The sequence below is a fragment of the Oratosquilla oratoria genome, chromosome 4, assembly GCF_046742065.1.
Source record: "Oratosquilla oratoria isolate Oo_2021 chromosome 4, ASM4674206v1, whole genome shotgun sequence".
NCBI classification, from domain to species: Eukaryota; Metazoa; Arthropoda; class Malacostraca; order Stomatopoda; family Squillidae; genus Oratosquilla; species Oratosquilla oratoria.
In genome coordinates this window covers 17,859,469-17,873,189 of record NC_134780.1, presented here as the reverse complement: position 1 = coordinate 17,873,189, position 13,721 = coordinate 17,859,469, and positions in this window count along the sequence as shown.

Genomic DNA, 13,721 nt, shown 5'->3' with positions numbered 1-13,721 from the left:
CCTCCCCAATGTGTGCACTTATCCCAATGGTGTTTCCACTTGTTGAAACAGTTCTGGTATGCTTTTTTTTTTTAATGTCCTTCAACTCCGTCGCATTTGCCTTAATCTCCGGGATTCGTCTCAAATCTTCTTCCTTTCAAGGGTCTTTTGAGTTTGGGGAACAAGAATAAATCACAAGGAGCAAGGTCAGGTGAGTAGGTGGAGGGGAAGAACAGTGATCGAGTGTTTGGCCAAAAACTCATGAGTTCTGAGGACTGAATGGGCTGGAGCGTTGTCATGATGGAAAAACCAGTCACCACTTCACACTTCTGGCCTTTTGCGATGGTTGGCGTCCCTCAGACATTTAAGAACTTCAGTGTAGTAAGTCCGGTTCAATGTGGAGCCTTTGGGGAGGTACTCGTGGTGAACAACACCCTTAACATCGAAGAAAACTGTCAGCATCACCTTGACCTTGGATCGAACTTGGCAAGCTTTTTTGGGTCTGGGGGATGAGAGAGGAGTGGGAGGGAGTGAAGGATGGAGTGGAACTGGGAATGGAAGGGGAGTGGGGATGGTTCAAGGAGGGAGTCATAAAGTATGCAGGGATGGTGTGTGGAGCGGGGAGGGCGGGAGGAAATAGAAGGAAGGGTGGTGAGTGGTGGGATGAGGAAGTGGGGAAGGGTGTAGAAGAGAAGAAACGAGCATTCACAGATTGGTTACAATATAGGATGAGAGAATCATATGAGAGGCACGAAGAAAAGAGAAGAGAAGTAAAGCATAAGATAAAGGAGGCAAAGAGGAGAGCAGATGTGAAATGGGATAAGAGTATGACAGAAAATTTTGAAAGTAATAAAAAGATGTTTTGGAAAGAAATTAAAAGAGGAGGCGAATCAAGTAGAGAAGAAAAGGTAAAAGGTGCAGATGGAGAGATGATAGTGGAAGGGAGGGCAGTGAGAGGAGGGTGGGCAGAGTATTTTAGGGAATTGCTAAATGTGAAGGAGGATAGGGAGGGAAAGGTAGTTGCAGAGGGAAGCGCTAAGAAAATGAGAGTGATGAATGTGGAAAATGGAGGAGAAATAGGGAAAGATGAAGTGAAAGCAGCTGTTAAGATGATGAGAGCAGGTAAGGCACCTGGGTTGGATGGATGCTATGCAGAATGTCTGAAGAAAGGAGGTACAGTTATGGTGGACTGGCTGGTGAGGTTATTTAATATTTGTTTAAGAGAGGGTAGAGTGCCGGAGGACTGGAGGAGTGCCTGTATAGTTCCGCTTTACAAGGGAAAGGGGTCTGGTACCAGACCCCCTGATATCCACCCTTCTGAATCCTCTCTCCCACGAAAGGACAGAGTCCACTTGGCCAGACTGCGGTGTGGCCACCACCCAGCACTTCTAAGCTACCAGAAGAGGCTGGATGACCGCATTGTGAACAGCTGCCCAGGATGTAACACTTCACCCCATACCATACAACACATAATGGAAGACTGCATTATACACAATCATGCACGCAAACAACACAACATACACTCTATAAAGGATTTGTGGGAAAACCCAGTTTCGGCAGTAGCATTCCTTGGGGAGACGGGACTGCTCGGACAGACAGTCTAGGGAACGACAACAACAACAACAAGGGAAAGGGGGACAAGTGTGAGTGTAGTAGCTTCAGAGGGATCAACTTGTTGAGTGTAGTTGGGAAGGCTTATGGGATGGTCTTGATTGAGAGGATTAGGAGAGGAACAGAGGGAGTAATTGGTAACAGTGTGGTGTTAGGACAGGTAGGGGATGTGTAGATCAGATTTTTGTGGTAAGACAGATATGTGAGAAAGATATAGGAAAAGGTAAGGAAGTTTTTTGGGCTTTTATGGATCTGGAAAAGGCTTATGACAGGGTAGACAGGAAGACACTGTGGGAGGTACTGCAGATATATGGGATAGGAGGAAAGCTGTTAAGATCAGTCAAGAGTTTTTATGAGAGTAGTAGAGCTTGTGTTAGGATTAGAATTGGAGAAAGTGAGTGGTTTGAGGTAAAGGTGGGACTTCGTCAGGGATGTGTTATGTTACCCTGGCTGTTCAATCTATACATGGATGGGGTGGTGTGAGAAGTGAATACAAGGGTAGTGTGTCAGGGGTTGGAGATAGTTAAAGAAAATGGAGAAAAGTGGAAAATAAGCCAGTTGTTTGCTGACGACACTGCGCTTGTAGCAGGATCAGAGGAGGGATTAAGGAAGTTAGTGACAGAGTTTGAGAAGGTGTGTGAAAGAATGAAGCTGAAGATAAATGTGGGCAAAAGTAAGGTGATGAGATGTACAAGGGGAGAGAGTGACAGCAGGCTGGAAGTTAACATAAAGGGTGAGAGACTGGAGGAAGTGGATAGTTTTAGATACTTGGGTGCGAATGTGGCAAGAAAGGGAGGAGTTGGGGTGGAGGTAGAATGTAGATTGAGAGAAGCGAGTAAATGCCTTGGAGGGTTAAAAAGTGTAATGAGCAATAGACATGTGGGAATGGATGCTAAGAGGAGGATATATGAAGGAGTGATTGTGCCAACAGCACTGTACGTAGGGTTGCCAACCGTCCTTTATTTCAGCTCTATTTGTCCTTGTCCTTTATTGAGATTTGAAATGACACTATTTGTCCTTTATTTAGAAATAGTTTTGACTGGTAGTTCAATTTCCTGCTCTCAAGACGTGATTGCAAAAGCGTTTATTTCTTGTAAGAGTGCAGACTCTGTCAACTCTACAGTCTGCACAATACCAGAAGCACAGAGCGGCAGACCACAGACCAGGGTGTAAAATTTGTTCGCCTTCTCTTGTTCTTCCAATCTTTCAACCCTTTCCGCAATTTTTGACATTCTACCGAACCTAATCTCCCAATGTTCGGTCATCTGTTCAAGTTTTTCCTCCATTAAATCCATGGAAATTATAATCCTCATTAAATCCATGGAAATTATAATCCTCACCTTCTATTGTGCTGCTCTTATCTATGTTTCTAATCTTTACATTTTTGTTAGTCCCTTCATCGTCACTAAATTGCTCTGGCCCGCGCTTGTTTACATGGCGTCTGCCTGCCTGGACCAAGTCCTCTCCTTCCTCATTTCCTTCCATTTCCCTCAGTACTCCCTCCCCTTCTCCCTTTTCCTCACTTTCCCACTACACCACGAGCAATCCCTTTCCCTGTAAATACAATAGGTATTTCCTTTGCGTTGAGATCCACGAATATTTCACTTTTTCTTCAGGACGTCAATCCTCGCCGTCCGTCCGACGTGTGTGTGTGTATTCACCTCGGATCTGCTGCAGTCTCTGTCGAGACAGCCAGACACCACCCTACGGCAGTGAGCTCAGAGCTCATTATTTGCTGATCTCTGGGTAGGTCTGAGACCACTCACACACCACTGTGTGTGTGTGTGTGTGTGTGTGTGTGTGCGCGCGCGCGCGCGCGTCCACGCATATGTATGAACGCGGCACTCGTGTGTGTTTGTATCTGTGTCCACCTGTGTGCGCGTACGTGCGTGCGTGTGTGTGTGTTCGATTTATTGTATAGTTTAAGGCTTACACTCGCTATCGCCCACCTTTCACGCTCCTATAAGAGTCACGAAAATAAAGACGAAATACAAAGTAGTCTATCTCAATGACTCATTTCTACACGCCATCATCGTAAACTGCAAGAGAATGAAAACTGCAGCATAGCATCTACATAACATTCCCATCCCTTCTTTAAAACATCAAAGAATAAATGATGTTTGTTAGTAAACTTGACATGCATTACGTCTGATGCGCAAATCATCTCAACTTCAGAAAACATTTGAAACAACACCCATCTCAGGAGCGCTTTGCCACGGCGTTGTTAGTGACGTCACCTGCAAGTGTTGTGTGCCTGAGTACGCAGATATGTTCTGTGTTAACATAATAGTTCTCGACATTTTGATGACTCCAGACCCCCAATATAGTCCCATATCCCCTTCACTTGACTCAAGAAAATAATCGCCACAATTCCCATTAGTTGCTAGTATGACTTCCAAATATGTCAATAGCTTCAATTTACTGTACTATAGATATGGGTAGCTAGGAATAGCTCATGAGATAAATCCATAAGCATTAATAACTTTATCATACTCATTTACAATATATATATATATATATATATATATATATATATATATATATATATATATATATATATATATATATATATATGTATATATATATATATATATATATATATATAATAAAAAATTAGAAATGACATATACAAACAGCTACAACTTAACAGCTGTAATTCGACTACAACAAAAATTAGGGTAGTACTTAAGCTTGGTTTTAGAATATGGAATAACAGTGCTAGTTATTAATAATTATAATCTAACATTCTACCTAAGTATGAACTGATACATTAAATAAAAACCAGTACCCAGACATAGTCCCATACCTCCAACATTTGATTTCCATGCCCCCCCAAAGGGGTATGGATACCCACGGTTCTTAGAAACCCCTGGTTTAGCTCATAAAGCGGCCTTCGCAACATCTGTCGTTATCCTTAGTTTGTATACTTGTGTTCACTTCCAAATACCACACCAGATTTTGGTGTTTATGTGGTCAGATACTGAAATGTGTTATACAGGTATGATCTGTGTGATAATTCTCCTGATAATAGCAACGTAACAGGATGTGACCTGTGCCTTTTGGCTGATACAGATCGGTTATCTGAAGTGTATTCTAAGATATTTAAACAAGAGATAGCTACATAACGCCGCAGAAAAAAGCAATATATTTATTATAAGCATATTTTATTGGAAGAATGTAGTGCATTGACTATTCAACTGGAAGTCAGGTATGATGGTGAATGTCAAGACGACCTCAGTTAAACTTTGAGATACTAGAACGTCCTTTAGATATTTTGTTCTTGGCTAACACCAAACCGTTTTGTTCACCATCACAGAGAATTAGTTCTGAGTTAATCGTTTCTCTTTAGGCAAAATAAAATCAAAGTATGTTGGTTTTTTTTGGCGTTAGGAATAACAAAAGCGTGACGCTTGCAATCGTAGCAAAGTTTATCTGCCCTATGGTTATACATCATGTACAGGGTTTATTTTTATAAAACATATTACAGATGATATATTACTGCTTCACTGTGTAGAGGTATATAAGTGCCTCAATTTTGCCAAGTTCCTTACAGTAGACATTACCCCCGAACACTTACTATGCCATCGTGACATCATAATAGACACAAATTCCAGGCAGATGCTTCATCGGATTGTTTTTTCATTAAAAGATGGTGGAAATAACGCTGTGAGACCGAAAGAAAGCGAGCTGGATGAGAGCAGACTGGAGTGAAAGATACTGTGGAGAAGGTATAAAAGAGGAAGTGGAATTGAACGACGGAATAAGTGTGTTACTGAGTGGACGCCGTGAGATGGAAAGCGTGGAAGAGGGAAACAAGACAGGTGGAGAGGCCAGAGAAATTTGCAGAAGTGACGTGGCAGAGGTTGGCGGAGTTGTGTGAATCATAGAATCCTATGAAAGAGGCCTTTGTTAAGCAGTGGACTCAGGACGGCTGATTGGTTGAAGATACTGCACAGATTGTTGTCGTATAGGAACAGTGGTCAGTGTCCGACCACTATATCGGGGTTGGAAAGAAAACCAGCAACATCAATCTTAACACCATCGGATGGTAAAATATTCAGAGAAGGCAATTGCACGTATAAAAGGGAGAGGTGTGCTAAAATTTGTTGACTACGATAAATCAAACGGGAAGCTATTTATCTATTCTATCTGTATACCAAAAGCTTTTTCCCCCTTATAAGGGGGGTAGCTATGTCAAAGGCGCGTACCCAGTCCCACCCATCCTACTCCCCTCCACCACCCTTTCCTCCCTCTTCCCTTAGCTTCTCATGGATAATGGGTCATCCCACTCAAAGGGGAAGGCAATTGCGCGTGTAAGAGAGAGAGTTGTGCTAAAGTTTGTCGACTGCGATAAATCAAAAGGGAAGTTATAGATGCAGTAAATAAATATTGGTCGTGCAAAGGCCGAATATGGTGTAATTTGATCTATATGAAATTGACAGTTGCCGACGAGTGATTTGATCTATGGACCCTAACACGAGAAATTGCAATAAAGAAAACGAAAAAATATCTGATGATAAACGATATTTATCTAAAAAAATATTGACAAAAGAAAGATATAAACCTTAAATGTAAGAACATTAGATTTCTAGGATACAAACAAATCCTGTCTAAAATACATGAGGATTCAAACAGATTGTACCCATCCTTCATCAAGTGTTTGTTCCGAAGAATACAAACTCTTCGGTACTCCTTACACTAGGATACTCTCGCGTAGCGCGAATATTTCTACTGCGAAATTAAAATCCTCACTCTGGGTCTGGGCAACACTTATCCTCAGTAAGGGGCCCCATTGGGGCAAGGGGGGGGGGCCCTTGCCCTCCACCACAAGTCTCGCACACTATAACCATTCTCTTCGCAGTAGTGACCGCGTTAACATCTCTCTACTGCATGTTTAGTTTTTTTTTTCGGTTTCCCCCTTAATGGGCCGATTCTCAGTCAAATTCCTTTATTGGCGTGGCATCCAAGTCACTGTTTACGTCGGTGCCGAAAATCAAGCAATCCGCTTCGATTGTCGCCAGCTCACTCTAAGGACGCTAAGGAGTTCGTCGTCCTTCAATTTCATCGGGGTTTTCCCTACGCCATCCTGTGTCCTGGCATTATTAAGTGCTTCTCCATTCCCTGTATTATTCCCTTAACCGCCACCGGGTATCCTACCCTTCACTGTAAGTATGGAATCTGGTTCCAGTATTGTTGTGGTTTCGCCGCAGGGAGATAAAGGGAAAGGTGCGCACGCATAGAAAATGGCTTCCCTCTTCACCCCCCCAAAAACATGGGAAGGCGGCCTACGGCTTCGGAGGAGACGAGCATTCTCTCCCTCCTCCACGGCGTAGTAGACAGGAAGCCAAGTTGTCCTTTATTCCTTTAAACTTGGACGGTTAGCGTAGATGGACATGCGCCTAAGGCCACCTCTAGCTACCGTTCCTGTACGAGCTTTTCCCGGATGTGGTCGCTTGCGGCTTGCCCTCGCCCATCCCAGAAACTCAACAGTCGCCAGGAAGGTGGTACAACGCCACTTCGAGTCATTCTCAGGCCAAGTTGTCCTCTTCCTTCAAACCAGGACGGTTAGCGTAGCCGGACATGCGCGTCAACACCACCGCTAGCTACCGTTCCTGTATGGAATCTGGTTCCAGTATTGTTGTGGTTTCGCCGCAGGGAGATAAAGGGAAAGGTGCGCACGCATAGAAAATGGCTTCCCTCTTCACCCCCCCAAAAACATGGGAAGGCGGCCTACGGCTTCGGAGGAGACGAGCATTCTCTCCCTCCTCCACGGCGTAGTAGACAGGAAGCCAAGTTGTCCTTTATTCCTTTAAACTTGGACGGTTAGCGTAGATGGACATGCGCCTAAGGCCACCTCTAGCTACCGTTCCTGTACGAGCTTTTCCCGGATGTGGTCGCTTGCGGCTTGCCCTCGCCCATCCCAGAAACTCAACAGTCGCCAGGAAGGTGGTACAACGCCACTTCGAGTCATTCTCAGGCCAAGTTGTCCTCTTCCTTCAAACCAGGACGGTTAGCGTAGCCGGACATGCGCGTCAACACCACCGCTAGCTACCGTTCCTGTATGACATTTTTCCCGGATGTGGTCGCTTGCGGCTGCCCCCGAAACTCGACGCCGGCACGGACAAAGGGGGGGGGGGGCAAAGAGCCCCTTAGTCTCTTCTACTCAGGAATCCCGCAGTACGCACAAAGAGCCGGGTGATCAACGGTGACCTTCCATGCCCTTTGCTCACAGGGACAGAGATCAGGGACGAGGTTGCAGACGCGGTATTTCTCGCTGACCGGATGCTACGTCGGCGGAGGACGCGGACAGTTGTCTCCCCCCTCCTAAGCGTAGTAAACGGAATGGTTGTACATAGCCGCCCCCGCGAACCCCCCCCCCCGGGTACGAGATTTTTCCCGGATGCGTCCGGCGGCTCCGCCCCCCCACGGACAAAGGAGCCGAGTTCGGAGATTCGGAGCGCGTCGGCCTCTTCTCCTCAGGTGGTCCCCCAAATCCACATTCCACTCGTCGTCAGACGAGCCGGGTCATCGCCGGAACCCTTTCTATGCCCGGTGGGCAGGAAGCCCGAGATGTGCCCACGCGCGCGTTCGTCGTGGGTGACTCAGCTTCGTCCATTGGAGGCAGTCTCCCCTTGGCGTCTCCCGGACCATCCGCACCCAGGCGGGACTCACCAAGTGGACATTCCCCGGACATTCCCCGGACCTCCTCCCCACTCTCTGTTCACTCGTCACTACGTTGAAGGAACAGATGGAGGCCCAACGGGAATTTTTCCGCGCTTCTCAAGCGCGGTTCGTGCACCGCACGGAAGCTCGTGAGGAGTCACCGCCCCCAAGGGCCCCCCTCGACCATCTTCCACTTGCTCGGCCCCCCTCTGTACCCATCAGTGACCGGGATGGTAGCGTGAGGTTCCTCTCTGCCCGTGCCGACCCCTCCTACGCCGACGACGATGTCCACAGCTCCGTAGGGGGGGGGGCACGCTCCCTTTCCCCTCCCGTTTCCCAGTCGGAATCCTCGATGGTGGTCCCTCCTTCCTTCTCGGACGTCCTCGCGAGGGTTCGGAGGGCGAATCGACTGGGCCACCCGAAAGCAGAGGAAGCCACATTCGAGTCTGACATCTTCATGACGGCCAACTCTCAGAAAGCCCAGCCTCCTCCCCTCCACCTTCCATGGAGTACGCAGACGGCGAGAGCCATGGCCCAGGCCTCCGACGCTCTCGCAACAAGGACGACCGAGAAGACGCGTTGGCTTCCGGTCCCATTGGAACACCAGAAGCGCTTCTACACCCCATCGGGGTCAACCCTCGGAGCAGCCTCGATCCCGGCGAGGTTACCAGAGCTGGTTAGGCGGACGCCGAGTCGCTGCGCAGGCGAAACGTCCTCCTCTCTGGCAGGGAAGTCAGCTCCCACCTTCAATCACTGGCTCTGTCCCTGGCGGTGAACTCCTGGCTAGAACGCCTCCTTGCCTCGGCGTGGGAGTTCTTACCCGCACTACAACCCCAGGAAGAATGCGACCTCCAGGCTTTTTGGCAAGCGCGAGCAGAGCCCTGAAGCATCAGGTTTCCTGTCTCTCAACGTCCTGAGCCAACTTCGAGTCCCACAGGAGAGACACCATCCTCGGGGAACCCCAGTGACCCCCTCCTCAGGGAGATTTATGCTCACCCACGCGCTGATTCCCCCGGATATGGTGGACTCCGAGATCCTCGACGCAAACATTATAGAGGCTCCGGACTCCCCCACAGGACTCCTAGGAATTCGCCAGCCCCTCCGCACAAGATAGGGGGTTGCCTCTCCCTCTACTGGAGAGCATGGGAAGAGGCCGGGGCGGAAGACTGGACCTACTAAGTCATTAAGACGGGCTATTGTCTTCCCTTTTCCACTGTCCCAAACCTCTCCCTCTATCCCATCCAAGTCAGCAGCTTCCACCCGGACTCGGCTCGCGGGCGGGCCCTAGCGGAGGAATCCTCCGTTCTGCTCCAGACAGGAACTTTAGTGGAAGTCTCGACTCCGGACCCAGGGTTCTTCTCACGGCTATTCCTAGTAGAAAAGACAACAGGGGTGTGGAGACCAGTCATCTATTTGTCTCCACTCAACAAGTTCCTTTCCCTGACGAAGTTCCGAATGGCCACCCCAGAGTCCGTAAGGGCGTCTATCAGGGAAGGGAACTTCATGGTGTCGCTGGACCTCCAAGATGCATTCCGCCCAGCTATGCCAAAAACACCTGACAATGGTCCTAATCTTTGTCCTGAAATTGGGCACAGTAGTCAACCCGGAAAAGTCAGATTTCTTACCAGAACAGAGAGTCACGTACCTGGGTATGGTCCTGGACTCCTCCCTAATGGAATCCTTCCCAGTAGGAAAGGGGATCCCGAATCTCGCATCTCTAGTTGCACAGGCACTATCGACCAGGTTCCTGACGGCTACACAATGCCAAATCCTCCTGGGCCATATGGCCTCCATAGAGAAATTAATCCCCTGGAGTAGACAAAGAATGCGACCGCTACAGCGGCTCCTCAAGTCTCAGTGGGCCCCGCAAGAGGGAGAACCCCTACAACACATCTCCCTCACCGAAGAAGTCAAGGATTCTCTTCTCTGGTGGAAGGCCCATGCAACCTTCTCATGGGGATGCCCCTCGGCCCATCTCCCCCCGAAGTCCTCCTGTTCTCCGATGCCTCCAAGGAGGGCTGGGGAGCCCACCTCAACGACGATCACATCAGCGGTTCCTGGTCCACAGTCGAGCGGACAGCCCATATCAATTGGCTTGAGTTGAAAGCAGTACTCCTGGCTCTCCGTCACTTCAAGGATCAAGTCTCAGGAAAAGTAGTGGGCATAATGTCGGACAATTCCTTGGTAGTAGCCTACCTAAACGAGCAAGGGGGGCACAGTCTCCCAGGAACTATGCCTTCTGATGATGGACATCCTCAACCTAGCCAAGAATCTCCAGGTGTCACTCAAAGCCCGTTACATCCCGGGGAAGAGGAGTGTCTGGGCGGACCACCTCGGCAGGAAGAATCAGATAATCAACACAGATGGTCCCTCTATCGAGAGGTAGCGAACTTCATCCTCAGCAAATGGGGCTCCCCTCTAGTGGACCTTTTTGCAATGAGATGGAATCACCAACTCCCAATATATTTCAGCCCTTTCCTGGATCCTCTGACAGCAGGAGAAAACGCTCTTCTGCAAAGTTGGGACAACCTGGACTCCTACGCTTTCCCACCATTCCCTTGCTCCAGAAGGTACTCCTCAGAGCAAGACACGCATCCTACCTTCGGATGACTTTGATCGCTCCTTGGTGGCCCGAAGCCCCATGGTTCCGGACGCCCTCTAGCTAGCAGTAGAAGAGCCTCTGGCCCTTCAGGGAAGACCAGATCTTCTGTATCCACCCATCAACGGGCCTTGGCACAAGAACCCTTCAGCACTCAATCTTCACGCGTTCAGACTATAGTCCAGATCCTCCTAAAGAAGGGTTTTCCCAGAGAAGTGGTTGAGGACATGTCCGCTCCTATTTGCTCTTCCTCAGCTAACCTTTATCAAGGGAAATGCGCCTTTGCAAAATGGTGCCACTCCAGGAAGTTAGTCCCAGTTCGAGCCACCATTCCTGAGATCGCCTCCTTCCACGTCCTCAGGAAGTCCAGGAAGATCTCCCTCTCGGCGGTACAAGCCATCCGGACCTACCTCAAGAGAACCGAACATCTTCGACCAGAATTAAAGTGGTTGTTCATCTCTACTAAAGGTAGCCCATCACTAAGAATTCCATTTCTTACTGGACAATGGAAGTCATCCGCAGAGCCTGCGACATGAACCACACAGATTGCCCATGACCTGAGGGCAGTAGGGACCTCCCTAGTCATCAGTAAGAATCGGTCAGTCAACCAGGTTCTTCAAGCAGGTATATGGAAGAGCCAGAATACGTTCACTTCCTTTTACCTCAAAGAAGTTATGCGGGAATCTTTAGGGAACTTATCTTTGGGCCCCATAGTGGCCGCCCAAGAAGTCCTGAAAATGATATACCCCTCCTCAAGAGCACACAGCCGACCCTGACAACTCATCCAGGTTCTGGCTCGGCAACTGCAGGGATAACTTTCTAAAATCCTTCTCATACTCTTACATTCCCTTACCTCACCCGCGGGCTCTCAAGCATTCCAAGGGAATCAATTCAAGCCCTTCAGTGGTACAAAAGTGATTATAACCTTTCTGTCTCCACTCCAGGGAACAGAAAGGGGTGCACTTCAAAGTGAGGGGAATGTATAGGGGTCTGGTCAACATAGTCTTAGCACACTAGATTTTCCTTACAGCGGTTTCCCAGGCTAGATAACAACTTCCTTCCCTCCTAAGTCCGAGTCTCCTAGTGTAAGGAGTACCGAAGAGTTTGTATTCTTCGGAACAAATGTAATTTTCGCAGGAAAATTAATTTTTCCCTGATACAAACCTGAGGTACTCCTTACCTTTAATGGCCCTCCTCAACCACCCCTCTAAACAGTTCCTTCTCCTTGCCTGACAACCTTGTGCTTAAATCATACCTGGCTCAGAGAATGGTTATAGTGTGCGAGACTTGTGGTGGAGGGCAAGGGCCCCCCCCCTTGCCCCAATGGGGCCCCTTACTGAGGATAAGTGTTGCCCAGACCCAGAGTGAGGATTTTAATTTCGCAGTAGAAATATTCGCGCTACGCGAGAGTATCCTAGTGTAAGGAGTACCTCAGGTTTGTATCAGGGAAAAATTAATTTTCCTGCGAAAATTACATATTTCTCTATGAATATTGTTGTTTACGTTATGGTTCCGTACTTTCCTTAGCGCTGTCTAATTTCTCGCGGGTGGATGCATAATCACTTAAAGGTATTTTCGTGGATCTAGAGAATACTTATAAAAAAAAAAAAAAAAAATCACATAACGTTTCCGGAAATTTAGATGGTCTGTTAGGATACTCCGTAACATTACAAAGTCCCTCCACTTGAGCCTCACACATTTCCAAGGGCGACTGGAAACCGCCTACACCCCGATCACCCCGTACCTTCCTTCCTGGCATAACAGTATCATCTATACACAGTCACTCTTCACTCATTCCCATCATGCATTAACATATGGAATAGCTTAGAAGGTGACATAGTCCAAACTTAAACAATATACAAGTTCAAATTAAAATGTGATAATTGGAAATCAAAGATTTAAATTAAGATGGAATTGTACATGAATTTGAGGCTATACTCTTACCCCATTTCACATCTGCTCTCCTCTTTGCCTCCTTTATCTTATGCTTTACTTCTCTTTTCTTTGTACCTCTCATATGATTCTCTTGTCCTATTTTGTAACTAATCTGTGAATGCTCGTTTCTTTTATTCTACAACCTTCTTTGGTTCATCATCCCACCACTCACTACCCTTTCTTCTATTTCCTCCCGTCCTCCTTGTTCCACACACCATCTTTGCACACCTTGTGACTCCCTCCTTGAAACATTCCCATTCTTCCTTCAATCGTAGTTTTACTCTATCCTTCACTCTCCCTTTCTTCTCTCAGCTTCTTCTTATATTCCTTCTCATTTAAATAGTGTACTTTAATCACCTCCCTACCTTCTGTCCTTTTCCTCTTTCTCCATCTGTCCGCCACATTCAACTAAACTTCCACCAAAAAATTACACACACACACACACACACACACACACACACACACACACACACACACACACACACACACACACACACACACACACACACACACACACACACACACACACACACACACACACACACACACACACACACACACATATATATATGAACACCATATGAGGACGGAGCCTTTATTTGTACGACGTTTCGCTTATTACAGCTTTTTCAAGTACAAGTTGAGATACAAATGCTTGAGATTAAATAAGGGGAAAGGAGGGAACGGGGAGAGAAAAAGGGGGGGGGGAAGGAAGAGGAGGAGGAGGAGGAGGAGGAGGAGGAGGAGGGTGGGGGGATTGGACATTGGGAAAGGATGAGAATGCTGGCCCAAACGTCCGTAGGCGAAATGTCCACAGAGGGTGGTTTAAATATTTAATATTTTGCTGGCCATGGGTATTAGGGGAATAATGTGAGGAGATATGTTAAACATGCCCCTGTTTTGTTCAATAGTGTTCGTTCCTTGAATGATTGCT